This window comes from Panthera tigris, chromosome X, assembly GCF_018350195.1.
Source record: "Panthera tigris isolate Pti1 chromosome X, P.tigris_Pti1_mat1.1, whole genome shotgun sequence".
In the NCBI taxonomy this organism is placed as follows: Eukaryota; Metazoa; Chordata; class Mammalia; order Carnivora; family Felidae; genus Panthera; species Panthera tigris.
This window is the reverse complement of record NC_056677.1, coordinates 23300906-23328823: the sequence shown is the minus strand read 5'-3', so window position 1 is coordinate 23328823 and position 27918 is coordinate 23300906.

The following is a 27918-nucleotide window of genomic DNA, read 5'->3' as shown; positions in this document are numbered from 1 at the left end:
GAGGGGCAGAGAGAGAGGGAGAGAGAATCCCAAGCAGGCTCCATGCTGTCAGCCTAGAGCCTGACATAGGGCTCGATCTCATGAACAAAACTGTGAGATCACAACCCGAGCTGAATCCAAGAGCTGGACACTTAAGTGATGGAGCCACCCAGGAACCTCTATTAATTACATTTAAACACAGTAAGTAAAGAAAAATTTCCTTTCAGAAATTGTTAAAGAATAGTTTCAACTCCAGTACTTCTATTATAGAGTCCAGGAATGGCAAAACTGAAAATGCCAAATGTAAAGAGTAAATTCTTTACAACTTTTATTTTTATTGACTATTTCATCATTTATTCTCCATCCTACACAATTGTTTTGTAATATTAAATGTCTTCAATAATGAAGCAGGAGAATGAAATGCTTCGTAAGAGACTTTTTCACTTTTTGTTAACAGAAGATGGATATTTGGGGATGTAAGATTTTATCAAGTCCACTTCTAAATTGATGACACATGTCTTAGATTATAAGCTCGAGAGAGGAAGATGTAGTCAACCCTGATATGCTTAAATCAACAATGTGCTAAGTAGAAATGAGTGATAGTGTATTATTTTAATTCACACAGTAAGTTAGGATATTAAAAATAAATTTGTTTTTAGTACAGATTATTTACTACTTACCATGTCATGTGCCTGTCACTAGGCAATTATTTAAAATATCTTTTTTTATAGACCATAGGAAAAAATTGTATTAACTCTGTCCAGCAATTAAACAAACTGAGGTGCAGAGAAAATAAAGGGTGGAACAGTGAACAGATACATGGTAGGACATAATGTGGATATCTAACCCAGAGTTTCGGAGTTTTGGTATACTCAGAGCTGCCTTTGTTCATTTAAATGGACACTCAAAATTTAACTTTTCTTTTTTTGCAAAACATTAAGTTCATAATTTGTGGATGACATATATCTGCACATATATAAGAAATTAAACTACTCTCCTTAGCAATATGTATATATATATGTATATACATATATACACACACACACACACACACACATATATATATATATATATATATATATATATATATATATGGGGATAAAGTACTTGGATTATGAAAAGAGCTAGATTTTACTTTTTTTAATGTTTATTTTTGAGAGAGAGACAGAGCACGAGTGGGGGAGGGGCAGAGAGAGAGGGAGACACAGAATCTGAAGCAGGCTCCAGGCTCTCAGCTGTCAGCACAGAGCCTGATGCAGGGCTTGAACCCACGAACTGTGAGATCATGACCTGAGCCGAAATTGGATGCTTAACCGACTGAGCCACCCAGTTTCCCCAAAAAGCTAGATTTCACCTTAGAGTGTCTTGTTACTTTGTATATAACCTTGAAGAAGGCCTTTTTTTCCTTCTATGTGTCAGTTTCCTCATTTCCCCTTGTATCCTTCTGGTCTCTGCTACAGTGATGCTGCAAAGCAATGACTAAATCAACCACTAAATCTCACTAAATCTCTTAAAACAACAAACATTTTTCTTGCTGACAGATTTGCAGGTCAGTCAGGGTGGCTTGGTTTCAGGCTGTGGGTTGGATCTAGGTCTTGTCTCCACATCTTTCATTTGGAGAGGATCAGTTACTTTTGTGACACCTGCCCAGAAAGACAAGAGGCTGAGCCAAACCACACCAACATGGTTAAAACCCTCCACTCACGCCACATCTGCTAACTCTTCATCATCCAAAGTTAATTATGTGGTGAAGCTCAAGGTCAATGGGGCAGAGATGTTAAATCCAACTAATCTAGCAACAAACAGTACTAACTTGCACAGCAAAGGGAATGTGTGCAGAATGAAACTGTCCCAACCAACTTTATTTTAAGGCACTGCGTATTTGCATATTTACATGTAGCTTTAGAAATGATGTGCATATGTGAGGATCCTTTAGTAGAGCTATGGTAGGTTATGTACAGGCTAATGAAAAAAATTCCCATTAGAAAAATATATTTGTGGAGCGCCTGGGTGGCTCAGTCGGTTGAATGTCTGCCTTCCGCTCAGGTTGTGATCTCATGTTTCGTGGTTTGAGCCCCACATTGGGCTCTCTGCTCTCAGAACAGAGCCTTCTTTGATCCTCTGTCTCCCTCTCTCTGTGCCCCTGCCCCAGTCACACACACACACACACACACACACACACACTCTCTCTCTCCTAAAAATAAATAAATAAACTTTAAAAAAAAAAAGAAAAATATGTTTGCATTAAGAAGATTAAGTTTTACATACATATTATGAGGCTCTGATAGCATTAATCATTTCTTCAACATTGTCAGATTATTTAATTTCATGAAACAGAAATCTTACAGAAACCAAGGGATTGTATGAATATACATACGATTTTTAATTTAGTTTTACATATTTCCTTTGCTAAATAGGGCATGCAGTTTACTGGACAGTGCATAAAGCAAAGCTCTCCCTATTGGTACCAAGTTGGCAGGCAGTTTGGTTTTAATCCTATCTAGAGATTGCTCGTGCATTCCCGTACATTTCAACTCTGATCCTCTAATGGTCATCTGTTATGCTGTGATTACATGGATGAACTGCGAAGAGATCATCTGACTAAATTGTCAAGTTAAGGGCAAGTATCTGCACAAAGGAAAAATACTACAAATCAGTATAAAAGAGGCTGTGATTTACAATGAAGTTTGATGCTTTAAAAATAATAGAAATACTCCACTTTAAAAATTCTTCCCATGAAAGTATTTTAAGAAGTAATTCTCTACATTGTTGGCAATCTCAACAGCATGGTTATATCCTAGATGGATTTTGAGACAAATATCTTTTGTTCCTATAGTTATACTAAAGCTAGAAAGTGCTAAGAGGTCACATCACACCTTCTATAGCAACTGATGGAGTTCAGTTTTGTGTACCATTCTTTTGTATTCTATTATCAGAAAAACAACTGTCTATAACAAGCTTTTCCCAAGAATATTATATTTCTTGGTTCAAACACCATCACTTTCTTCAGTGTTTCTTTCTTTGTAATAACAATAAAAGATAAATTTTGAGAGAGTCTCATTGGTTCTTCAGTAAAAGACACAAGAGATTGAGGGCATCTGAGTGGTTCAATCATTTAAGCTTCTGACTCTTAATTTTGGCTCAGGTCATGGTCTTATGATTCATGAGTTCAGCGCCACATCTGGCTCTGTCCTGGGTATGGAGCCTGCTTGAGATCCCCTCTCTCTCTCCCTCAGTCCCTTCTCCTCTCAAAGAAATAAGATCTTTATTTTTTATTCAGTTTATTTATTTAGAGAGAGAGAGAGAGAGTGAGAGATGTGGGACGGGAAGAGAGAGAGGGACAGAGAGAATCCCAAGCAGGCTTCGCACCTTCAGCACAGAGCCTGATGTGGGGCTCAGACTCACAAACCATGAGATCATGACCTGAGCCAAAATCAAGAATCAGATGCTTAACCAACTGATCCATTCGGGTGCCCCTAAAATAAAATCTTTGAAAGATACAAGAGTATGAGCCAAATCCAAGGTGGGCAATATTCTCTCTATTGGTATTTAGGACCTGCAACCCCACTCCCTTCTGCTGGCTTTGTGGAAGAATGAAATACCTTTTCCACTCATGCTTTATCCAGAATGTAAACAAAGTTGCATGCTTCTAAGCATTACCTTACTTTTGATATCCCAGCATTCAGTTCCCATGTGTAAGATCTCATGGACACAACCTGAATTTCTCTCAGAATCTTACGGGCAGTTAATTCCACTGTGCCTCTCATCCTTTTCTCATTCTTAGCTAACATTTAGTGAGAGTTTTTAGATTAGCTAAATACTTTCCATGCATCATGCCATGTGTACTGTCTACTAATTAACTGACCTCTGCTTAATTGTCTTTAGCTGAAAATTGGAAATTATCATAGTACCCATCTCCTGGGGTTGTTTTAAAAATTGAATAAACTGATGAATGTAAAGTGCTTAGAAAAAAGGTGCCTAGCATATAGTAGGCAATCAGGAAATAAAAAGTATTTTCATTTACTTACTGAAAAAATATATAATAAGCATCTAATGCATACCAAGCACTGTTATAGGGACTGGGAATTTAAAAATTTTTGGAACTAGCATTTTTTTATGTCTACACAAAACTTCAAAAATCTAACAGCTTTATGCCTATGTTGTTAGCCACATCCCTGAAACAAAAGAGTCAAATGTGGCCATAGGATTCTCCGAAAAGAGAGCTGAGAGTCAAGACTCAGGTTTAAGTTTCTAGGCTTCTTCTCGTTTTGTGATACTGGGCAAGTGACTTCATCTTTCTGTTTCTCCACTTGTAAAATGAAAAGACTGTGTTCTCAGCTTTGTTCATTCATTCCATAAACAATTACTGACCACATACCATGTGCCATGTCCCTTTGTTATGTGTACTCAAGAGGAGGGCACAGGGATAGTATATGAAAGTGAGATATTTGTGCTGCCCTGGGGGCAGGAGGAATCAGGAAGGCTTCACTTTTTTGTTGTTGTTGTTAGTAGTAGCTTTTTTTTTTTAACTGAGCTCAATGTGTATTTTTTTTTATTTTTTAGACTCTTTGTTTTTAATTTAAATTTTAGTCAGTTAACATACAGTGCAATATGGTGTCAGAAGTAGAATTCAGTGATTCATCACTTACATACAACACCCAGGTAGGTGTGTGTGTGTGTGTGTGTGTGTGTGTGTGTATGGCATCTCTTCTATATCCATTCATCAGTCAATAGATATTTGGGCTCTGTCCATAGTTTAGCTATTGTTGATAATGCTGCTATAAAGGGTGCATGTAGGCCTTTGAATCTGTATTTTTGTATCCTTTGGGTAAATACCTAATAGTGCAATTGCTGGATCATAGGGTAGATCTATTTTTAGTTTCTTGAGGAACCTCCATACTGTTCTCTAGAATGGCTACACCAGCTTGCATTCCTACCAACAGTGCAAGAGGGTTCCCCTTACTGTGTATCCTAGCCAACACCTGTTGTTTCTTGTATTTTTATTTTAGCCATTCTGACAGGTGTGAGGTGATATCTCATTGTTTTGATTTGTATTGCCTTGATGATGAGTGATGTTGAGCATCTTTCCATGTGTTGGCCATCTGGATGTCTTGGGAATTTAATTTTGAGCAAGAGAGACAAGAATCCTATTCTCATGGAATTGACATTTCAATGAAAGATGACCAACAATAAGCAGAGAAGCAAAAGATAGGTACTAGCAATAAAACTCTTTTATAAATGAGGGAATTAAAATTGAATTGAATTTATGTTGCCCAGGATTACAAAGCTAAAAGGTGATAGAGACTGGATTAGGATCCAGGATTATGGTACCCCAAAGCCCAAACTTTAAACCTGCCATCATCTCCATGCTGTTATACTTGTTATGATCGCTGAAACATTTTCTCCCTGCAGGCTTCCTCTTTTACCCTTTTCTACTCCATCCTCTGAAATCACTATACCACATCTTTTCCTTTAGTGTAACTTGATTCTCCTTGGAAGTGAATATATCAGTTACTACAGTGATTCTAAAACTTAACTACATTTTGGAATCACGTGGAGATCATTCATACAATACAAATGTCTTCATTGCCCCACAGAGATTCTAATTGAATTATTCTGGGTTGTGGACCAAGTTATGCAGCTTTTTAGAATGATGGCTGCTAATGCTCTAAAAAGGTTATCATCAAGTTGCCTACTCTTTCACTTTAATTTCTCTCTTTGGACAATTTCCTGAGTTCTTTGGAAATTCCGATTCTTAAGGATCCCTTGATCCAAGTGGATTTTTCTGTCTTCCAGGTTTTCACTTGCAACTCTTTCTAAACACCTAGGTATCCAAAGTACATGCAGTTACTTGATGATGGTGTTGGCTTCCCTCTAGATGGCTATATTGGATAGTCTCTTGATCTCTTTATTTTACTCAAATCTCTTCATTACGTTAAAAAAAATCCTCCTAGCATTTTCCTCCAGTGAGCACCTATTATTCTGGCCCTCTTGAACCTAGTTTCTGAGAAGTGTCTCTGCCTTGTGTCCACACTTATCTGTGAGTCATCTTCATTAATTGCATTTCTACTCAATTTGTATCTGCATGTGCTACCAGAAAAAAGAATGCACACCTCGGGGGATGTTGTCACAATGCAATTTTATTTTGGTCTCACCTTTACCATTTTATTCAGTGAAATAATATAATACTGCCCCTCAGTAGTATTCAACACAAATTCATGTTGGCTCTTTCTTATACCTAGTCCACAGGACACATTTATACATTTTGTGCTTCCAAAAGTTGTAGGCTGATCCTAATGCAACTGTCTAAATCATGTGGTTACTTTAAGCTTTCTCAAGCAGGAGTCAAGCACAAGTTCTCCATATCTGAGCATCACAGACATAGACTGAGGGTCCATATGGAACTTCCCATTACTAGAGGGGACAAAGGAGGGAAAGTGATGAATAACAAATCTCCAAAGAAATCTCTTTCTTCTCTATTATTTGACTCACTTTTATAATGGAATGGAATACATTCCACATTTATAATGAAATACATTATCATATTAGTTCCTTCATTGCTTCACCTGAATCCACTAAGATCATTCTTAGCATCACTGTAAGTGATACAACCAGACATCATGTGCTTTATGATGTGATGTAATGAGGTATCCCTGCTTAAAAAAATTGACCCTAAATCAAATCAACCTCTAGATTTAATTTAGAGTTTATAGCTCATACATGGCTTAAATGGTACTACTAGGAAGGATGGAACTAAAAAAAAATGTAAAAAACCTTATGTGACAAATGACCTAATTTCTCCAGAAAATCAAGTGTAAGGGAAAAAAGAGGTGGGGATGTGCAGCTCTTAGAGAATAAAAGAGACTTAAAGGACAAAAGAGCCAAACGTGATAAGCAGATCTTGTATGGAACCTAATTAAAAAGAAAAAGCAAAACAAACAAACAAACTGTAACAGTCATCTTTGAGAGAATGAGAGCATTTGAATATTGTCTGGTTATTAGACAGCATTAAGAAATCACTGTAAATTTTGACAGGTATGAAAAAAACATGTTAAAAATCAATATCTCTTTGTCATTTAGGCATGTATAATAAAGTTTTACATATAAAATGACAATGTCTAGTACTCATTTTAAAACTTCTACCTTCTAACATGCTGGAGATAAAAAAAAGTGGGCAATTACTATTCCGGGGACTGAGTTTAATATACTAGTGTATTTGTGTACGTGTGAAAAATTTTGGAAATTTATATCATTTTTTCCATTTAATTTAGTTTTTCTGTTATTGTTGACTTTTGTTTATTCTTTCACAATTCACGGATCTGTGTATTTAAAACTATCCCCAAGTGAGTGTGCCCATTGTTCAGATGTAATTACTTCTGTGGGGAATGATTCCCAACTGAGTGTTTAGCATTATTTCTTTGCCAGTTCAGGTCACATATTTATCTGAAATTAGATATAAAATATTATAAATATTTAAATATTATAAAAAATTATATTAAGTCTTCAGCATGGAAGGAAGATCTCTGTATGTGTGACTAGGAAAACTTCATTATCGTTGGGGTTATCCTGGTACTGTTGTTTTTCACTATTAATTGATACCAATATTGCACAAACCATAAATATATACATAAACTTTTCAGTAGGGTTTAAACATGAAACACTTTGGTCTTTCTCTTTAGAATAAGTCCCCTAAAAGGAACTGCTCATTTCTGTTATTCCGTCCCTGCAAAGATTGCTAAAGCCTAATCAGAATGTTACAACCCACTTGGCTTTTGACTGTATATCTTAGCTTTACCTCACAAAGTTACCAGATTTTATGGAGAGTAGACGATGTCTATATTCCCATGGTAACAGGATAACTTCTTGGAAAGACAAGAGATATTGAAAGTTCAAGATCCTAATCTATAATAGTGTTCCTCTAAAGCAGTGTTTAGCAAATTTGCCTCACTATAAGATTTACCTTGGATATTATTATTAAAAATTATTTGAAATGCAAGGTCTGAGCTACTCTCCTGGAGATCCCTAAAGATTTTGGTTCAGTAGGTTCTGGATGGGCCCCTAAACGTGTTTTTTTTATTATGAAATTTATTGTCAAATTGGTTTCCATACAACACCCCGTGCTCATCCCAACAGGTGCCCTCCTCAATACCCATCACCCACCCACCCCTTCCTCCCACCCCCCATAAACCCTCAGTTTGTTCTCAGTTTTTAGGAGTCTCTTATGTTTTGGCTCCCTCCCTCTCTAACCTAAACATGTTTTTAACAAGCTCCTCAGATGATTCTCATGAGAACCCGCCTTTGAGAAACACTGCTCTAAATTAATGCATTTCAGTTTAACTAGTATGGAACATGCAGGCATCTTTTTACTGCCACCAGTGAGCTATGGTCCTGGGAGGTGGCTTGTGCACAAAGTCTACAAAATATCTAACTGCAAAGAAATAGCTAGAATCCTTATATTGCTGCTTAGGTTTGCGCATCATGACAGACTCAGGTTTTAGTAGTTTTCAACTCTTCATATTACAATCACCTGGGAAGCTTAAAAATACCAGTGCAGAAGGCCAAGCCCTAGAGGGCATGTAACAGGACCTAGGTTTTGTTTTATTTTATTTTATTTTATTTTATTTTATTTTATTTTATTTTATTTTATTTTATTTTATTTTTAAGGCTTCCTCTGTGGTTCTAAAATTAAAACAGATTTGAGAAATACTAAGGTTGAGTTGTGTAACAGGCCGTTGCAATTTTAGCAAATATTACTCTTCTTAAAGAGAATGGGGTTAGCAGGATCTGTCTGTCCCATAAGATCTGAAAGAGAATAGATCAGATTTCTGTGAACCTTTGTAAAACCTTTGGGCATTAAGAGACTCCATTTTATGACTGAGATAACATCCCATTTTAAAACAGGAACGGCAATGAATCATTGAACTAAGTAAGGACATACAAGTGAGCACCTGACTTCTATGTGCATTTTAAACAAAAGTTGGACAGTCTGCAAAAGAGACTCTCCTAGCAACTAACATGATATACCTAGAAAACCAATGAACTGTAATTTGTACTATTATCTCCCAATCATAATTCTTAGTAGACAACTGATGTGAGGGATCTTATACTTTTTCTTTTTTCCAACAAAAACCCCTAACGTTTTTCCTCTGACAGGACATAGTTTGGGTTGCCTCCCGAATCTGTGCTACCTCAATTGCAATTCTAAGACCCCAAATGAATGCTTATGTTTTCAGTTCTCTTTTCTCAGTTGACATTTCAATCCCATCCTTCTCTCGATGTTATGTACATTTTTATTTGTGTTGCATGGGGGTGGATGGGGTGGTTTGGACTTAATTTCTTCTTGGTCACCTTTGACTATAATTTTCCCTTTGCTAATATTTTTGTTCTCTATGCTCAGCCTTAAAATTTGCCTTTCTGTGTGTCTAGGCATCTAAATTAAATGTTCAGACTCATTCCTCACTTCTCTCAATAAAACTTTATTACACTGAAACAGACTATACTAAGAGGAGGTCAAAGGACTGGTCTGATGCCTAACGACATAGAAAAATCTTTAACTGAATGGTCTTAAAACAGATATTCTCTAGCATTATTCAGGTATCTCAACTCTTCTTTTATCTTGAGAGTGGAAGACCAAGCAAGCATAGGAAACCAAACCTGGAATTTCCCTGTTCCTTTAAATATAATGAAGATTAACTCAAAACACCATTCCATAGTATGTAGAAGGTCTAACTTCTATTTCAGTGAAACAGCTCAAGTTCAATGTTCTCATGTTCAGTTCTGACCCTAAACTCCATTTCCCTACATTGGTCCAGGTGCTGATGATCTAAAGTCACACTAGATGCACCCAAAGGATACAGAAATACTGATTTGAAGGAGCACATGAACCTTTATAGCAGCATTTATCAACAATAGCCAAATTATGGAAGGAGCCCAAATGTCCATCAACTGATGAATGGATAAAAAAGGTGTGGTATATATATATATACAATGGAATATTACTCAGTCATCAAAAAGAATGAAATCTTGCCATTTGCAATGATATGGATGGAGCAAGAGTGTATTATATTAAGTGAAATAAATCAGAGAAAGACAAATACCATATTATTTTACTCATATGTGGGATTTAAGAAACAAAACAGATGAACATAGGAGAAGGGGAAAAATAGAGGGAAGCAATCCATGAGAGACTCTTAACTGTAGAGAACAAACTGACGGTTGCTGGAGGGGAGGTGGGCAGAGAATGGGCTAAATGGGTGAATGGTATTAAGGAGGCACTTGCTATGTTAAGCACTGGGTGTTATATGTAAGTGATGAATCACTAAATTCTACTCCTGAAGCCAGTGTTACACTATATATTAACGAACTAGAATTAAAGTAAAAATAAAAAAATAAAGTTATTCAGGCTTTCCCTATTCTTCACCATGTTTGCTTAGATATAGAATCTAGTTTATTTCCTTCATCCACACAAAAGACTGTTATGTATCAAAATTTATTGAAATGTGGGGCATATAGGGGATTTCCAGAGACGCAATGTAAAATTAAAAGCAAATAATGGAATATCTGTTCTTTGGAAATTTTCTCCATTATTTCTACAACTCAAGCTTCAGCCTCCCAACATTTTGTTTTCAATAGAATACTGTACACATTGGTCCTGTGGTGAATAAGTTGTAACCATATATACTTTATAAAATCTCTATCATCTGTCTATCTAAATTGAAAAAATGTGCTCTGTAGAAAGTTTACTTTAAAATTTTAAAACTCTTAAGGAGGACACTTGTTATGATGAGCCCTGTATGTTAACTAACTAGAATTTAAATAAGAATTTTAAAAAAGAAAAGAAATAAATTTTAAAACTCCAAACACTTTCTAAAATCTACAGATTCTAAAGACTAGAATGCCTTTTGTCTACTGAATACTTGGGTGTATGTATATATATATATATATTATTCGAGAATGTTATACAAAAATTCATGTATATGAACAATATGAGAAAAAATTCTTCAGTGTTAAAAAATGTACAAAAATTGCATAGACAAAATTAAGTACAGACCACAAGATGGGAGAGTTCACACAGTGGAAACTCAAAGAGAGAATAAACATGAAAAGGTATGCAAACTCACTAGTTACTGAGGAAATGTGAAATAAACTCCAATAAGATGAAAAAAGCACAGTGAAATACTATTTCAATGCCCATTATGCTTAGAAAAAAATAATATTACTAAGTTCCATCAAAGATGTGAAAAGCATAATTGAGTTGACATTAACTTCTCTTTAAACTAAGGACCTCAAAAATCTCTCCATTGATTAATTCCAAGTCAGAGTAAGGAGACTCCTGGATTCAGTAGGCTCTATAAACTTTATTCACTACATAGAAATGATCATATTTCATAATTGTCTTGGGTTTTTGTCCTCTTAATTACTGTCAGTCTTCCTCTCAAGAATATAAACTCCGTGAAGTTAAGAATTGTATCTATTTTGATCACAAAGGTGTTCCTATCACTTAGCAGAGAAACTTTAGCAGACAAAACACTTATCAGAGAAAATGTTACTGATCAATAATATTTTTAATACATAAGTGACTTGTGTGTGTGTTATTTTTTAAATTTTATTTGCTTAAATTCAACTTAAATACAGTGTACTGTTGGTTTCAGGAGTAGAACCCAGTGATTCATCTCTTACATATGACACTCAGTGCTCATCCCACCCATTGCCCTTCTTAATGCCCATCACCCATTTAGCCCATCCCCCACCCACTTCCCCTCTAGCAACCCTCATTTTGTTTTCTGTATTTAAGAGTCTCTTAAAGTTTGCCTGCCTCTCCATTTTTATCTTATTTTTCCTTCCCTTCCCCTATGTACATCTGTTTTGTTTGTTAAATTCTACATACGAATGAAATCATATGTTATTTGTCTTTCTCTGACTTATTTCACTTTAGCATAATACACTCTAGTTCCATCCATGTTGCGAATGACAAGATTTCATTCTTTTTCATCCCCAAATAGTATTCCACTGTATCCGTATGTTTGTGTGTGTGTGTGTGTGTGTGTGTGTGTGTGTGTGTGTGTGTGTGTGTATGCCACATCTTCTTTATCCATTCATCAGTTGTTGGACCTTTGGGGTCTTTCCATACTTTGGCTATTGTTCATAGTGCTGCTATAAACATTGGGTGCATGTGCCCGTTCGAATCAGCATTTTTGTATCCTTAGGATATTTACCTAGTGGTACAATTGCTGGGTTGTAGGATAGTTCTATTTTTTTATTTTTTAAGGAAACTCCATGTTGTTTTCTAGAGTGGCTATGCTAGTTTACACATTTTTAATACATAAATAATTAATAATTTTGACCTGAGTGTATTATTTGAAGGGAAAGGAGAATATGTTGAGGTCTGAGGAAATAGCATTACATTTATCTTTTAACAGGTAGACTACAGTTTTTAACCAACAATTTTGCTCAATACAGTTCAGTTCAATTAGTCAAATCTCTGATTTTTTCAACACCATAACTTTTTAACTGTTTGAGTAACCACATATCTCACTCCTAAAAACTCTTTCTGACCTCATATAAGAAACCACCAACTTTAGGTCTCCCAGTAAAAATGTGTTTTGCATTCATTGGCAACCAGGAGTCTTCCCTCCACCCCCATGACTTGTTAGCCTCATTTGGAGACAAAATGAAAAAGAGCATCTAACACGTGTACCTTGTATACATTACTCTTGCTAACTTGATTAGCTAATCTGGACACCCACTAAGTGTTGTATTCTTGGCCTTATTACCCTTGTGATCCCTTCAAGCTTTACTCCTGCACCATGCCTGAAAAGAAAAGATGAGTCTTCAGAAAGTATTCTCGTTAAGGCCTTTGCTATTAGCTGTGTTTTTACATCACTACATCCCAGGAGCAGTACCTGGGTCATTTCAAGTGTTTAATAAATGTTTTTTGAATGAATGAATGCATTAATTTAACACATCAAGAGCTGAGTAGTCTCTGAAGCATTCCAAGACCAAGTCATACTTGGATATAGTTGTTTCTCTAGCACCTTTCTTTTTATACTTAAAATAGCATATACCAATCCAAAGTCCCATCAGGGTCATGTCATGTCATTGTAAAATGACAATTTAATGTTTAATTTATAGTTTCTTTTTCTTAGAGTCAATTAACACCATCTAGAATACCTGGTTGTCTTTCATCAGGGCTTTGCAGCTTCCCTCTTGGAATTTGTTAAACTAATATTTTGAATGGTGAATTTTGATGGTTTTCTTTTCTCACAAGCGATTTATTCATGTTTTGCATTTGATTAGGAGTCTCATTTTGAATGATTTTTCCCCTTCTTTTTCTCTGTATCTTTCTAGAGTGTTTGCAGTTGCCATCTCAGAGCCTCATCAGCAAGCTTCCATTATATTGATGATTTCAATGTTCCTGCCTCAACAGAAATGGTGGGTAACACAGATCTAGTCACAGAACCAAAGAAAATGTTGCCACTTTCTAGTGTTAAATTTGTATACATATAACTTGAAGTTTTTATTTCAGTTTATTTTATTTTATTTTGAGGGAAAGAGAGTACTGGCATGAGTGGGGGAGAGGGGCAGAGGGGGAGAGAGAGAATCTTAAGCAGGCACAGAGTTTGACATGGGGCTCAATCCCATGACCTGGGATCATGATCTGAGCTGAAATCAAGAGTCAGACATTCAACTGACTGAGCCACCCAGGCGACCCACATAAAACTTTCAAAGCCTTAGACTCACAGCTTACTACCTAACATAAAATATCTCCAGCATGCAGAAAATTGGAAAGAATTTTACATTGAGTATTTACATACCCAGTACCAACATTTGACAGTTAACATTTGCTACACTTGTTTTATCACCCATCTCTTTATTCATACTTCTACCCATCCATCAAGTTGTCTTATTTTTTGTAGGCATTTATATCATAAATTACACATATCAGTATACTTCAGTCCTAAACATTTTAGCATGCAAATTATAAGCTAGAGTTCACTATTTATTTAGTTTTTTTTAAATTGAAGTAAAATTTACTTACAATGATATGTACACATTTTAAGCATGCAGTTTGATGAGTTTTAACAGATAACTTAAACTCCTATCACAATACAGCATTATCATCACCCGAGAAATGTTTCCATATGCCCCTTTCCAGTCATTCTCCACCTGTATCCCTCCTTTCATAGGTAACCACCATTGTGACTTTTTTCTACCATAAATTAGTTTGTATCTGCTTGTTCCAGCACTTCCTTTGAATTCTATCCTATGCTATGTACTCTTTTGTGTAAGGCTTCTTTCACTCAGCATCATGTTTTTGACAGTCATCCACGTTAGTCTGTGCAAGAAACTTAGTACTTTGTAATACTAAATAGTATTTCATTATATGATTTTACCACACTTTATTCGATCTCTTATTGATAGAACTTTGATCAGCACTTGAGCTATGTTTCTAGTTTTGGCTTTTATGAATAGAGCTCTATATATATTCTTGTGTAAGGCTTTGTGTAAACATATATGCTTGCATATAACTTAGGTAAAAATCTAGGAGTATAGTTCTTGGTTGCAGTATAATATATCTTTAGTTTCATATAAAACTGCCTCACCTTTTAACCCAATGTACTAGTATAATTTTATGACCCTACCCAAAAATATATGAGAGTTCCAATTGTTCCATATCTTTGACAAATTAGTTGTGATCAGTATTAATGTAAAGAGTCTGGTGGGTTTAGCGGTACCACATTGTCATGTTAATTTCATTTCCCAGATGACAAATGATTTTGAGCTTTTTTCATTTGCTTTTTGGTCATTCCTGGGATAAATACTATTTGTTAGGAATTCTTTTTTTAAGGAGTTGATTTCAACTTGGTAATATATTTCTGCTGATTCCCATAACAATATTCATTAAGGATATACATATATATACATATATACATATATATATGTATATATATATATGTATATATGTATATATATGTATATATATATATATATATACACATATATATATATATATGGCCTTTGTTAGGTTATTATTCATCTAGGTAGAGCATATTTTGACACAATTATCTCATGAAATATGAATGCATAATCACCAGTGCTTGCCTCCAAGCCTATAGACTAGCAGGTACATGGCTTAAATATTTCTGTTTTGTCTTTGGTTCATGAAGATACTTATTTTAAGCCTGCTATTTTTCTCTTTCTATTATTGTATTATCTATTTTTCTATGCATTTGGAGTATTGCAGATGCATTAAATATTTTCTTTCTGTGATGTCTTGACCAGAATTGACATCTTTACCATTGTATCATCAATTTTTCACCCTACTTTTTCTTGATCTGTTTCTTATAAGATTTAAGGGTTCTTTTAATGGCAGGGCACAGCACAAAGACACTTGGATAATTCTAATCGGCAGAACTTTTTGTTACTTAGAGTTGTAAATGAGAGAAGACTGTCAGGCAGGGCTACACAGAGCGTTGCCCCAAGGGACAGGGTAACAACAGCAAAGTGGAGCTGTAGGGGGTAGTTTATGTCTAGCAAGTGGGTGAGGTTAGTGAGATTTCTCAGGCTCCCTATGGATTGGCTAATTTGAATAATTTCACAGTTTCTGGGGTATAGGGGCTTCCCCTAGTTGTCAGGTACCTTGGCTATAAGGTGACTGGGGCTTGTACATAGTGATCTAAAGTTCGAGAACCAAAAAGAGAAGTGGTTGGTGTGTGGCTTTAGTCAGCTGCTCAGGAAGGAAGGAGAACTGACTGGCCTCTAGCCAGGGCCCCAAAACTGACTATAGTTACCATTAAAAAACAAAACCAAAACTGTATTAACAGGCAAATTAGATATGCATATGCCAGTACACCATTCTTGGTTGATTTCCTAAACCCTTTTATGACATAATTTGAAGACTGTGCAAGTCACTGAACTTAGATTTGAGATATAAAATAAAAACTGAAAGTAGGCAAATTGGACTCCCTCAATATTTAAAACTTCTGTCCATCAAAGGACACAATCAGCACAGTGAAAAGTCAACCTGCAGAAGAGGAGAAAATATTTGCAAATTATGTCTGCTAAGGGGTTAATACTCAGAATGTATAATGAGCTGTAAGTCAAGAACAAAAAACAAACAACCTGATTAAAAATGGCAAAGGAGTTGAATAAACATTTCTCTAAAAGAAGGTATGCAAATAGCCAACAAACACATGAAACCATGCTCAACATCACTAATTATTAGGCAAATGCAAAACAAAATCACAATGAGATATCATTTCATACCTATAAGTAAGTAAGTAAATAAGTAAATAAGTAAGTAAGTAAGTAAATAAATAAATAAAACAATAAAAATTGTTGAGGATGTGGAGAAATTATAATCTTTGTACACTGTTGGTAGGAATATAAAATGATGTATCTGCTATGGAAAGTAGTATGGCAGTTCCTCAAAGAAATAAAAATAATACTGTTATATGATAAGCAGTCCTGCTTCTGGGTATATACCCCAAATAATTGAAAGGTATATCTCAATACCCATGTTCATAGAGACACAGTAGCCAAAAGGTGAAAGCAACTCAAATGTCCCTTGATGGATGAATGGATAAACGATGGAAGAATTATTTAGACTTAAAAAGTAAGGAAATTCTGATACATGCTACAATGTGGAAGAATTTTGAGGAATTATGATAAGTGAAGTAAGCCAGTCCAAAAAGACAAATACTGTATGATTTTATTTATATAAATATCTAGTGTAGTCAAATTTATAGAGACAAAAAGTAGAATGGGAGTCGCTGGGGTAAGGGGTAAATTGTTATTTGCTGTGTATGTAGTTTCACTTTTTCAAGATGAAAAGAGTCCTGGAGGTCTGTTGCACAGCAATGTACATATAGTTAACACTGCTGTAGAGTATACTTAAGATGGTTAAGATGATACATTTTATTTTACCAGAATTTAAAAATTATTTAAAACCTGGCATCATCTTTATTGTCAGGAATGAATTATCATTAAGATAGTTATATGGTAACTATTATATATTATATACAACTATACCATTACTGGTTATACAACATACTATAAAAGAATGAATTTGATAAAACGTTAATAGTTGTATTAAATATTTGTGCTCCTGTTATTGGGAGTTATTAAGGAAAAATCTTAATTAAAGGTTAAATAATTTTAAAGCATAATGTAAAGATAAAATTAGCTGCTCCTTTACTGTAAGCATTCTCTGATACCAGTGATTCTGAAAAAAAAAATCCTCGTAAAAAATTATCCAGTGAAACAGCTCTGAAGACTGTTGCCAATTAAATGTTAAGTGTCTTCCTAAATTTATTTTGTTTAGGATTGGAATAATCTTTGGGAAGGAAGTGAGATATTTATTATTTTTAGAAAGTTCTAATGTGAAAATGCATGCTTGTTATATTGCAGAAAAAGCATACTCCCTGGTAAAAGGCTTGTTTTACTAAAAGCCTTCTGTCATCAGTAAGAAATGACAATGTGTATATGGGAAATTAAAAGAAAGCAGAAGAGAAATGTTAAGGTGATATTCATAAATCTCAGTCTTAAAAAGAAGTCCAACATTTCCTCTCAGCCATAAAAAAGAATGAAATCTTGCCATTTGCAACAATATGGATGGATCCAGAGAGTATAATGCTAAGCAAAATAAGTCAGTCAGAGAAAGACAGATACCATATGATTTCACTCATATGTGGAATTTAAGAAATAAAACAAATGAACAAAGAAATAAAGAGACAAACAAAAAAACAGACTGAACTATAGAGAACAAACTGAATGTTACCAGAGGGGAGGTGGGTGGGAATGCATGAAATACGTGAAGGAGATTCAGAGTACACTTACCATGATAAACACTGAGTGATGTATAGAATTGTTGAATCATTATATTACACAACTGAAACTAATATAGCACTGTATGTTAATTATACTGGAATTAAATGTTTTAAAAAATACCAACATTCCTAAAAGGTTAACTAGTTTTCAAAATCACATTGAGATTGGTAACTTTTAAATGGCTTTTGTTCTACCTCAGTTTAAATTGTGATGGTTGCATATGTAATAACACAATTTCTTTACACATGGCCAGTGCTGTTACCTTGGTCCTACTCCATTTGCTTATATCTTCCTCTCGAGACAAGGGGGTTTTGATTAAATTTGGTATCCATGGAATTCTTACTTACATTTTTGCCAAATTTGGATAAAGAATTATTATGTAAATAGAGAATAAAAACATTTGTAAATATCAATATTATAAAATATATTAGGTAATTTAAAGAATGAGTTGATTCAGTGAAAAAAAGAAAACATAGCCATTCGAATATATTTACCAATAAAATTCTAGAACAGTGGTTCCCATCTGGGGTCAATTTTGCTCCCAGAGGACGTTTAGAAATGTCTGGAGACATTTTTGGCTGTCATAACTGGCATCTAGTAGGCAGAAACTAGGTTGTTGCTAAACATCCTACAGTGCACAAGACAGTCTCCCAACAACAAATAATTATCCAGCCCAAATAGTGCCTTGTTCTAGAGGAGCTTCCCATTACCATGTTAAAAGACCAACATTTGTAGTTCACATTAAGGCTACTATAACATAACTTGGAAACTAACTTCGGAGCCTATGGAGCTGCTTGTGGATGAGTTCAACCTGTAGACTCAAAATAAGAAATAATGTACAATTTCTTTCACTGGCCAAATCACAAGGAGGCCCAGTTTGTGATCTGGACCATTACCAACACAGTGGACCTGCCAGAACAAGTCATTATGAACCCATGTTTAGCTCACTGAGTCTTCCAGAGATGTCCTTCCAATGTCATACTCAACAGCCAAATGCAGCAGATTTCAGAGAACTGACTCAAATATTTAAAAGCCTTTGAAGATGGTGCCATCTGCTTGGTAGCCAGCAAGATAAGTATCTCTCTCTGGAGATCCATGATGGCTGCCTGGGTATTTATAGTCTTGCCATAAAGATCTGTGGGTTTTCCCTCCAGAAGACCAAGTCTCCTAGCCTGGTCATTATAGCCAGTGGAAACTGTGGATGAGATATTTTCATCTTCATACATCATTGCTATTAAAAAAAAAAAGCCCTTGGTTCTGGAACAGGGCTTACTCATGACTATTCTCACAGCGTTCTGTGGATCAGGCCTGGAGGTAGCAACATTTCAACAGATATACAGTCAACCTGTGACTCTATGCAGAATAGAGAGACTGTTTTATGCTACCATGTCAAGACCATGGCAGTGTGCTCATGCCTGGGCTTCGGTCACCTCCCCCTTGTGAAGTCTAGCAGTAACAACCTACTTTGTTGGGTGCAGCCCAGCATCAGCCAGGATGCAGCTCAGCATCAGCTGTATGCACTGAAAGAAAAGTGAGGGGCTTTGACATGGAAAGACAGTGACCTGTGGTTTTTAAAGTTTTTTGTTTGTTTGTTTTGTTTTGTTTTTTGAGAGAGAAAGAGAGAGGTGGGGAGGACCAGAGAGAAAGGGAGAGAGAGAATCCCAAGCAGGCTCAGCACTGTCAGCACAGAGCCTGACACGGAGCTCAATCTCACAAACCAGGAGATGATGACCTGAGCTGAAATCAAGACTTGGACGCTTAACTGACTGAGCCACCCAGGTGCCCTAGTGACCTGTACTTTTTAAAGAGCTTGACTTCCATTTACTAAGCATGTGGAATTATTGTAGCAAGATATATAGAATGGAAATGAATGTGTCATGTGTTTTGAATCTTCCATTAAATAATATGTCTTTTCCAGGAAAGAGCAATTAAATGATTTCTCTATGTCAACATGCACCTCTTTGGCACATAGTTAATCCTGAGACTATCTCCTAAACCTGAATTTTTAGACCCTAAAACATTCATTTGTTTACCAAAGAACTGTATATTTAAACACGAACCATTTCCATGATCTTGGGAAGGTCAAGATCAGCTCTCTGGGTTTCAGTTTTATCATGTCTAAAGTGGGGAAAAGGAAGGAAGATAAGAATCCTGTGCTCTTATTATGTATTTTTTTTTTTACTTATCTCACTGTAATTCCCATAGCAAATGATAGTGATTTTTAAGCATATTTTATTATGTAGATTATAAACTCTCAAAGAACTGGGATTGACATCTGGTAATTTTTGCTTTCTTCAACATCTGTCACAGTGTCTGGCACAAATATGGCAAAGCCAAGTAAACAACATCACCTCACAATGAGACTTCCAGGATATTTGCATAATTATCAAAAGCTTTAAAAAAACCAAAGAGTGAATGAAATGAAAAGTGGAATTTCCATCTTAGCCAAGTGTTGGTTTAAGAGTAGGCAGAGCAGGACATAGGAGAGCTAGCCTGGAATGACTGCACGTTGCTGCAAATGTTTTGTTTCCTCATTTCAGTGATTTACTTCCTTGGGTCTGTGACTCCAATATTGATTCCTATTCTTCTTCCATTGCTTCTCCAGTTCTGGATATGTCTGTTAAACACTGAACATTTTTAATAATCGTCCCTGCACCCACTGTTCTACGTATGACATCCTATTCAGTTGTTGTTTCATCCTTACCATTATGCTGTCTGGATCTGTCCTGGAGCTAGACACTAAATCCAGCTATCTGCAGGTACCTTAAAAATAACATATATGAATACTGTACTGTTCTCTCCCCAACAAAATTTTTGTTTCCTTCTAGATAGTTTTATGTCTTATTTAGTTGTACCACCAGCCACCTAATTATTCCAGGTAGATATCAGAGATTCATCTTTAAATCTCTTTTTCTTTCAACCCTGACATCAAATTTGTTATAATAGTCTTTCAGTATTACACTCTAAGTATTTTTGCTAAGCTCCCTTCTATTAATTCTCATAACAACATCATCATTTCAAGTTTTAACCTAATACCTCAGTAATAGAACAACTTCCTAAGTATGCTTGTTGGGCCAGTAATCAGTCAGCAGTGGCTCCCCAGTCAAACTGTTTAAACCTTCCCTGCAAAATGCCACCAACATGATTCATTGAAAAAGCAATACTTCAAATATTAGAATGATTAAAATGCTTCCATGGGTCCTAGTTACTCGCAGAATGGATTCCACATTTTCTAAAAGACTTATACAAGGATCTCTGTGACCTGACTTTATTTCCTATAGCTGACCATTTCCTGCCTCAAATTTCAAGCTGCAGTAACCCAGAATGGCACTTGTTTCCTTCATATACTACATATTTTTGCTTTTCAAAAACTTTTCCTATAATTCACTAATGGCCAAGACTATCTTCTAATTTCTAGCAAGTCTCTTTCCTGTTTCCATTCCCATAGCCAATTTGTACTCATACCATGAGTGTCCAATAATACCATGTAAACATTTTTATTATTAGATTTACTATATTTTTATTATTTATCTTTCTATCATCAGTGCTTATTGGAATGAAATATAATTTCTATTCAGTGCTTCTTGATTACATAAATATTCAATAAATGGAAGGAAGGAAGGGAGGAAGGAAGGAAAGCAGGAAGGAAAGAAGGAAGGAAGGAAGGAAGGAAGGAAGGAAGGAAGGAAGGAAGGAAGTTTTTTCATAGGCCATTTTGACATTTAAAAATCTTTTTCATTCTGGAATTCTACCATTTGGAAGCGGTTGGAAGATATTCTAACAATGGATTGATATTTCACTTTTTGTACCACAAATATCTCATGCCTTGATATTCCAGATTTCCTCATCCATCAAACCAGATAGTTTGATACAAGCATCATATATGGCACTTCTCTCTCCACTTTTAATAATTTGTAATTCAAAGTGCTGAGTTCTAAGATCAGGACTTTCCCAACTATTGATTTCCTCTGGTCTCTTGATCGAAAAGGAGTAATGCCTTTTATGGCAGGTAGATTTGCTTCTTAAATTTATTGTCTAGCTGTATTCTACTTTAACTTATAAATTGGGCACCATGCTTTCAAAAAGAGATTTTTCTAGTCCTCACAGCTCATAGCCAGGTCTTCTGTTATTCAAGAAGTAATGCAGCGGTCCTCAACAGCCAGAGAGAGGGAAAGTTTAACACTCCGAGCTTCTATTTCATGTTCCAAGCTTCCATTGTTACAAAATATGCAGTCTCACAGCTTATTTATTGCTAACTACATCCTTTATTATGCATTCTTCTATCTTCATAGATGAGTATAAGTAAAACAGCAGAGAAAAAGAATGTAAAACAGTATGACAAAGATAATTTAAATGGAAAAATGAAATAAGGAATTCTGAGAGTGGAAATGAGACATAAATATCATTTCTATATTTTGATGAATCCAATTATACATTCTATTTTTATACTAGGTATATTAAAATATAATATAAACCTGCTTTAAATCTATAAAAGCAATAAAATTTAAACGTCAAGGTTAACAATCTCATCATATACTATATTTACCTATCCTCAAGATTGCTTCATAGATGACCAAAGGAAATGAATTCCTATCAACCATGAAAATTTCTGGTCTTCAGCCACTTCTGAGAGATTCCACAGTCTAGTAACTATTTATTTGAGACACCCAAGAAATTAAGTTTCACTAACTGAAGAAATTACACTTTCTCCTTCTCTGAATTTCTGCTGCATAATTTCCATTAAACTTGTTTTAAAGTTTTTTTTTTATTTGAGTATATTTGACACACAATGTTATATTAGTTTCAGGAATACAACATAGTGATTCAACTTCTCTATATATTATGCTATGCTCACCACATGTGTACCTACCTTCTGTCTCCATTAAACTTATTATTCAAATGATTTCTCATTTATCCATATTTCAAAAGACTATAATATAATGCTGATAATTAAAAATCCTGAGTATTGCAAACTCTTCTACTTAAATTTTTTTATAGCAGCCTTTAGAAATAAATTCATTAAGATGGTTTGTTTTGTTTTGACTAGTTAACAGTTCCACAGAGAAGGTAGAAGTAGCAATGAAATTACCACAAGATAAAGAGCATAATGGGTATGCTCTTAAATTAGGTAATGAAAATTTCTTGTGAAAATTTCTTAAATTAGGTAATGGTGAACTCTACCACATTTAATGATCTTACTGACCATCTGGTTTTTGAGAATTAAGGGGAATCAGAAATTAATACACTCTTCTGATTTGAAATTAAGTATTCTTTACAACAGTCAAGAATGAAATCTTTTAGTTCACATCACCATCTTGTCTCAATACTTGTTTTTATGAAGACATGCATTCTCCTTTGTCTCTAAACATAATAAAACCCACTTGTACTCTAGAAATCAATTTGGATCTCAACATTCCAAATGAAGTGAAGTGGTTTCTTCTTACATAAAGCCTGCATCTCTATCATTTGCCATTCATCCATCTATCCATTTATTAATGTAGTTAACATGTGAGTATTATTTGGCCCCTTCCGTATAACAGGCAATGGACAGGAGAGGGCAAATTTTTGTTTCAAAGGGCCAGATAGTAAATACCTAGGCTCTGCAAGTCATGTAATGTTCGTCACAGCTATGTCACAGCTACTCAACTTTGTCATTGTAGTATAAAATCAGCGAAAGATAATATACCAGTGAATGGGAATGGCTGTGTGCCAGTAAAATTTTACTACCCAAGGCAGGTGGTGGGGTGGATTTGTCCAATGGGAGATAGTTTGCTGAGCCCTGGATGATATGAAATACACTTAATGATATATAGTAAGCAAATATAATGCTAGTAATCAAACTGATAAAAGGAAAATTTTAGAGAATAAGGAAAATGCAAAGCTTTTAGAAGTTGGTTAAAAGTCCTAGACATCTGGTGGGTGCCTCGGTGGCTCAATCTGTTAAGTGTCTGATTCTTGATTTCAGTTCAGGTCATGATCCTAGGGTTGTGGGACCCAGCCCTGCACTGGGCTTCATGGTGAGTGTGGAGCCTGCTTAAGATTCTCTCTCTCTCTCTCTCTCTCTCTCTCTCTCTCTCTCTCAATCTCTCTCTCCCACTCTAACCTTTCCACCTCCTTGCTCTCTCTCTAAAATAAAAATAAAAAAAAATCCTAGACATCTGGATATAGGGCTATTAAGACAATATATTAATATTTCAGCCAGAATCAAAGACAGGGAGAGAGATGGAAAAAGGGAGGGAGGGAGGGAGAAGGGAAGAAGGTAGAGACAGAGATAGGGATAGTTGGTTAATATAAGAATATCATGGTTTTCTTCAAAACTTCAAATTTGCATATTATTTACTTTATTAAGAACAAAATGTTATTTATCTTTGTCTTAGCAAAAATTAACATACAATACAATATGCAGTAATAAGTATTATTTAGCCAAAATAGTACTTCTCAGAAAGAATATATATGTGTGTATACGTGTATATGTGTGTGTGTATATATAGTTATAGTTATATTTATATATGAATGATTGGAAAAGTAATTGACCATCCAAAATAATTTTTAAAATGGTAATTTTGTGAGGGGAAGAATGTGTTAACTAACTTTATTGTGGTCATCATATTGAAATATGTAAATTAAAAAGATATATATATGTGTGTGTGTATATATATATATATATATATATATATATAAAATCATTACATTGTACAACTTAAGCTTACACAATGTTATATGTAAATTATATCTCAATAAAGCTGGAAAATGTAATTTTGGAGGTAGTATTTTCTGTATGAGAAATAGTTTGTTCTTAAATCACTTTTTATATGAGGGTTTTCAGGAATACTTTTTAGATCAAAAGCCTCCGACTGTATATCAGAAAATAAATACATAAAATTTTATTTGAAATAGTTTTTAAAAATATTCAAGTGAAGAGTGCCGGAAGATGGCGGCGTAGGAGGACGCGGGGCTCACAGCGCGTCCTGCCGATCACTTAGATTCCACCTACACCTGCCTAAAGAACCCAGAAAACCGCCAGAGGATTAGCAGAAGGGAGTCTCCGGAGTCAAGCGCAGACCAGAGGCCCACGGAAGAGGGTAGGAAGGGCGGCGAGGCGGTGCATGCTCCACGGACTGGCGGGAGGGAGCCGGGGAGGAGGGGCGGCTCGCCGGCCAAGCAGAGCCCCCGAGTCTGGCTGGCAAAAGCGGAGGGGCCGGACGGACTGTGTTCCGACAGCAAGCGCGACTTAGCGTCTGGGAGGTCAGAAGTTAACAGCTCTGCTCAGAAAGCGGGAAGGCTGGAGGACAAAGGGAGGGAGAGCTGCTGAGCCCCCGGACGGCAGAGCTCAGCTTGGCGGGGAACAAAAGCGCCAGCGCCATCTCCCCCGCCCATCCCCCAGCCAAAATCCCAAAGGGAACCAGTTCCTGCCAGGGAACTTGCTCGCTCCGCGCAAACACCCAACTCTGTGCTTCTGCGGAGCCAAACCTCCGGCAGCGGATCTGACTCCCTCCCGCTGCCACAGGGCTCCTCCTGAAGTGGATCACCTAAGGAGAAGCGAGCTAAGCCTGCCCCTCCAGCCCCCGTGCACCTTGCCTACCCACCCCAGCTAATACGCCAGATCCCCAGCAACACAAGCCTGGCAGTGTGCAAGTAGCCCAGACGGGACACGCCACCCCACAGTGAATCCCGCCCCTAGGAGAGGGGAAGAGAAGGCACACACCAGTCTGACTGTGGCCCCAGCGGTGGGCTGGGGGCAGACATCGGGTCGGGCTGCGGCCCCGCCCACTAACTCCAGTTGTACACCACAGCACAGGGGAAGTGCACTGCAGGTCCTCACCACGCCAGGGACTCTCCAAAATGACCAAACGGAAGAATTCCCCTCAGAAGAATCTCCAGGAAATAACAACAGCTAATGAACTGATCAAAAAGGATTTAAATAATATAACAGAAAGTGAATTTAGAATAATAGTCATAAAATTAATCGCTGGGCTTGAAAACAGTATACAGGACAGCAGAGAATCTCTTGCCACAAAGATCGAGGGACTAAGGAACAGTCACGAGGAGTTGAAAAACGCTTTAAACGAATTGCAAAACAAAATGGAATCCACGATGGCTCGGCTTGAAGAGGCAGAGGAGAGAATAGGTGAACTAGAAGATAAAGTTATGGAGAAAGAGGAAGCTGAAAGAAAGAGAGATAAAAAAATCCAGGAGTATGAGGGGAAAATTAGAGAACTAAGTGATACACTAAAAAAAAATAATATACGCATAATTGGTATCCCAGAGGAGGAAGAGAGAGGGAAGGGTGCTGAAGGGGTACTTGAACAAATTATAGCTGAGAACTTCCCTGAACTGGGGAAGGAAAAAGGCATTGAAATCCAAGAGGCACAGAGAACTCCCTTCAGACGTAACTTGAATCGATCTTCTGCACGACATATCATAGTGAAACTGGCAAAATACAAGGATAAAGAGAAAATTCTGAAAGCAGCAAGGGATAAACGTGCCCTCACATATAAAGGGAGACCTATAAGACTCGTGACTGATCTCTCCTTTGAAACTTGGCAGGCCAGAAAGGCTTGGCACGATATCTACAGTGTGCTAAACAGAAAAAATATGCAGCCGAGAATCCTTTATCCAGCAAGTCTGTCATTTAGAATAGAAGGAGAGATAAAGGTCTTCCCAAACAAACAAAAACTGAAGGAATTTGTCACCACGAAACCAGCCCTACAAGAGATCCTAAGGGGGATCCTGTGAGACAAAGTACCAGAGACACCACTACAAGCATAAAACATACAGACATCACAATGACTCTAAACCCATATCTTTCTATAATAACACTGAATGTAAATGGATTAAATGCGCCAACTAAAAGACATAGGGTATCAGAATGGATAAAAAAACAAGACCCATCTATTTGCTGTCTACAAGAGACTCATTTTAGATCTGAGGACACCTTTAGATTGCGAGTGAGGGGATGGAGAACTATTTATCATGCTCCTGGAAGCCAAAAGAAAGCTGGAGTAGCCATACTTATATCAGACAAACTAGACTTTAAATTAAAGGCTGTAACAAGAGATGAAGAAGGGCATTATATAATAATCACAGGGTCTATCCACCAGGAAGAGCTAACTATTATAAATGTCTATGCGCCAAATACCCGAGCCCCCAGATATATAAAACAATTACTCATAAACATAAGCAACCTTATTGATAAGAATGTGGTCATTGCAGGGGACTTTAACACCCCACTTACAGAAATGGATAGATCATCTAGACACACGGTCAATAAAGAAACAAGGGCCCTGAATGCTACATTGGATCAGATGGACTTGACAGATATATTTAGAACTCTGCATCCCAAAGCAACAGAATATACTTTCTTCTCGAGTGCACATGGAACATTCTCCAAGATAGATCATATACTGGGTCACAAAACAGCCCTTCATAAGTTTACAAGAATTGAAATTATACCATGCATACTTTCAGACCACAATGCTATGAAGCTTGAAATCAACCACAGGAAAAAGTCTGGAAAACCTCCAAAAGCGTGGAGGTTAAAGAACACCCTACTAACGAATGAGTGGGTCAACCAGGCAATTAGAGAAGAAATTAAAACATATATGGAAACAAACGAAAATGAAAATACAACAATCCAAACGCTCTGGGATGCAGCGAAGGCAGTCCTGAGAGGAAAATACATTGCAATCCAGGCCTATCTCAAGAAACAAGAAAAATCCCAAATACAAAATCTAACAGCACACCTAAAGGAAATAGAAGCAGAACAGCAAAGGCAGCCTAAACCCAGCAGAAGAAGAGAAATCATAAAGATCAGAGCAGAAATAAACAATATAGAATCTAAAAAAACTGTAGAGCAGATCAACGAAACCAAGAGTTGGTTTTTTGAAAAAATAAACAAAATTGACAAACCTCTAGCCAGGCTTCTCAAAAAGAAAAGGGAGATGACCCAAATAGATAAAATCATGAATGAAAATGGAATGATTACAACCAATCCCTCAGAGATACAAACAATTATCAGGGAATACTATGAAAAATTATATGCCAGCAAATTGGACAACCTGGAAGAAATGGACAAATTTCTAAACACCCACACTCTTCCAAAACTCAATC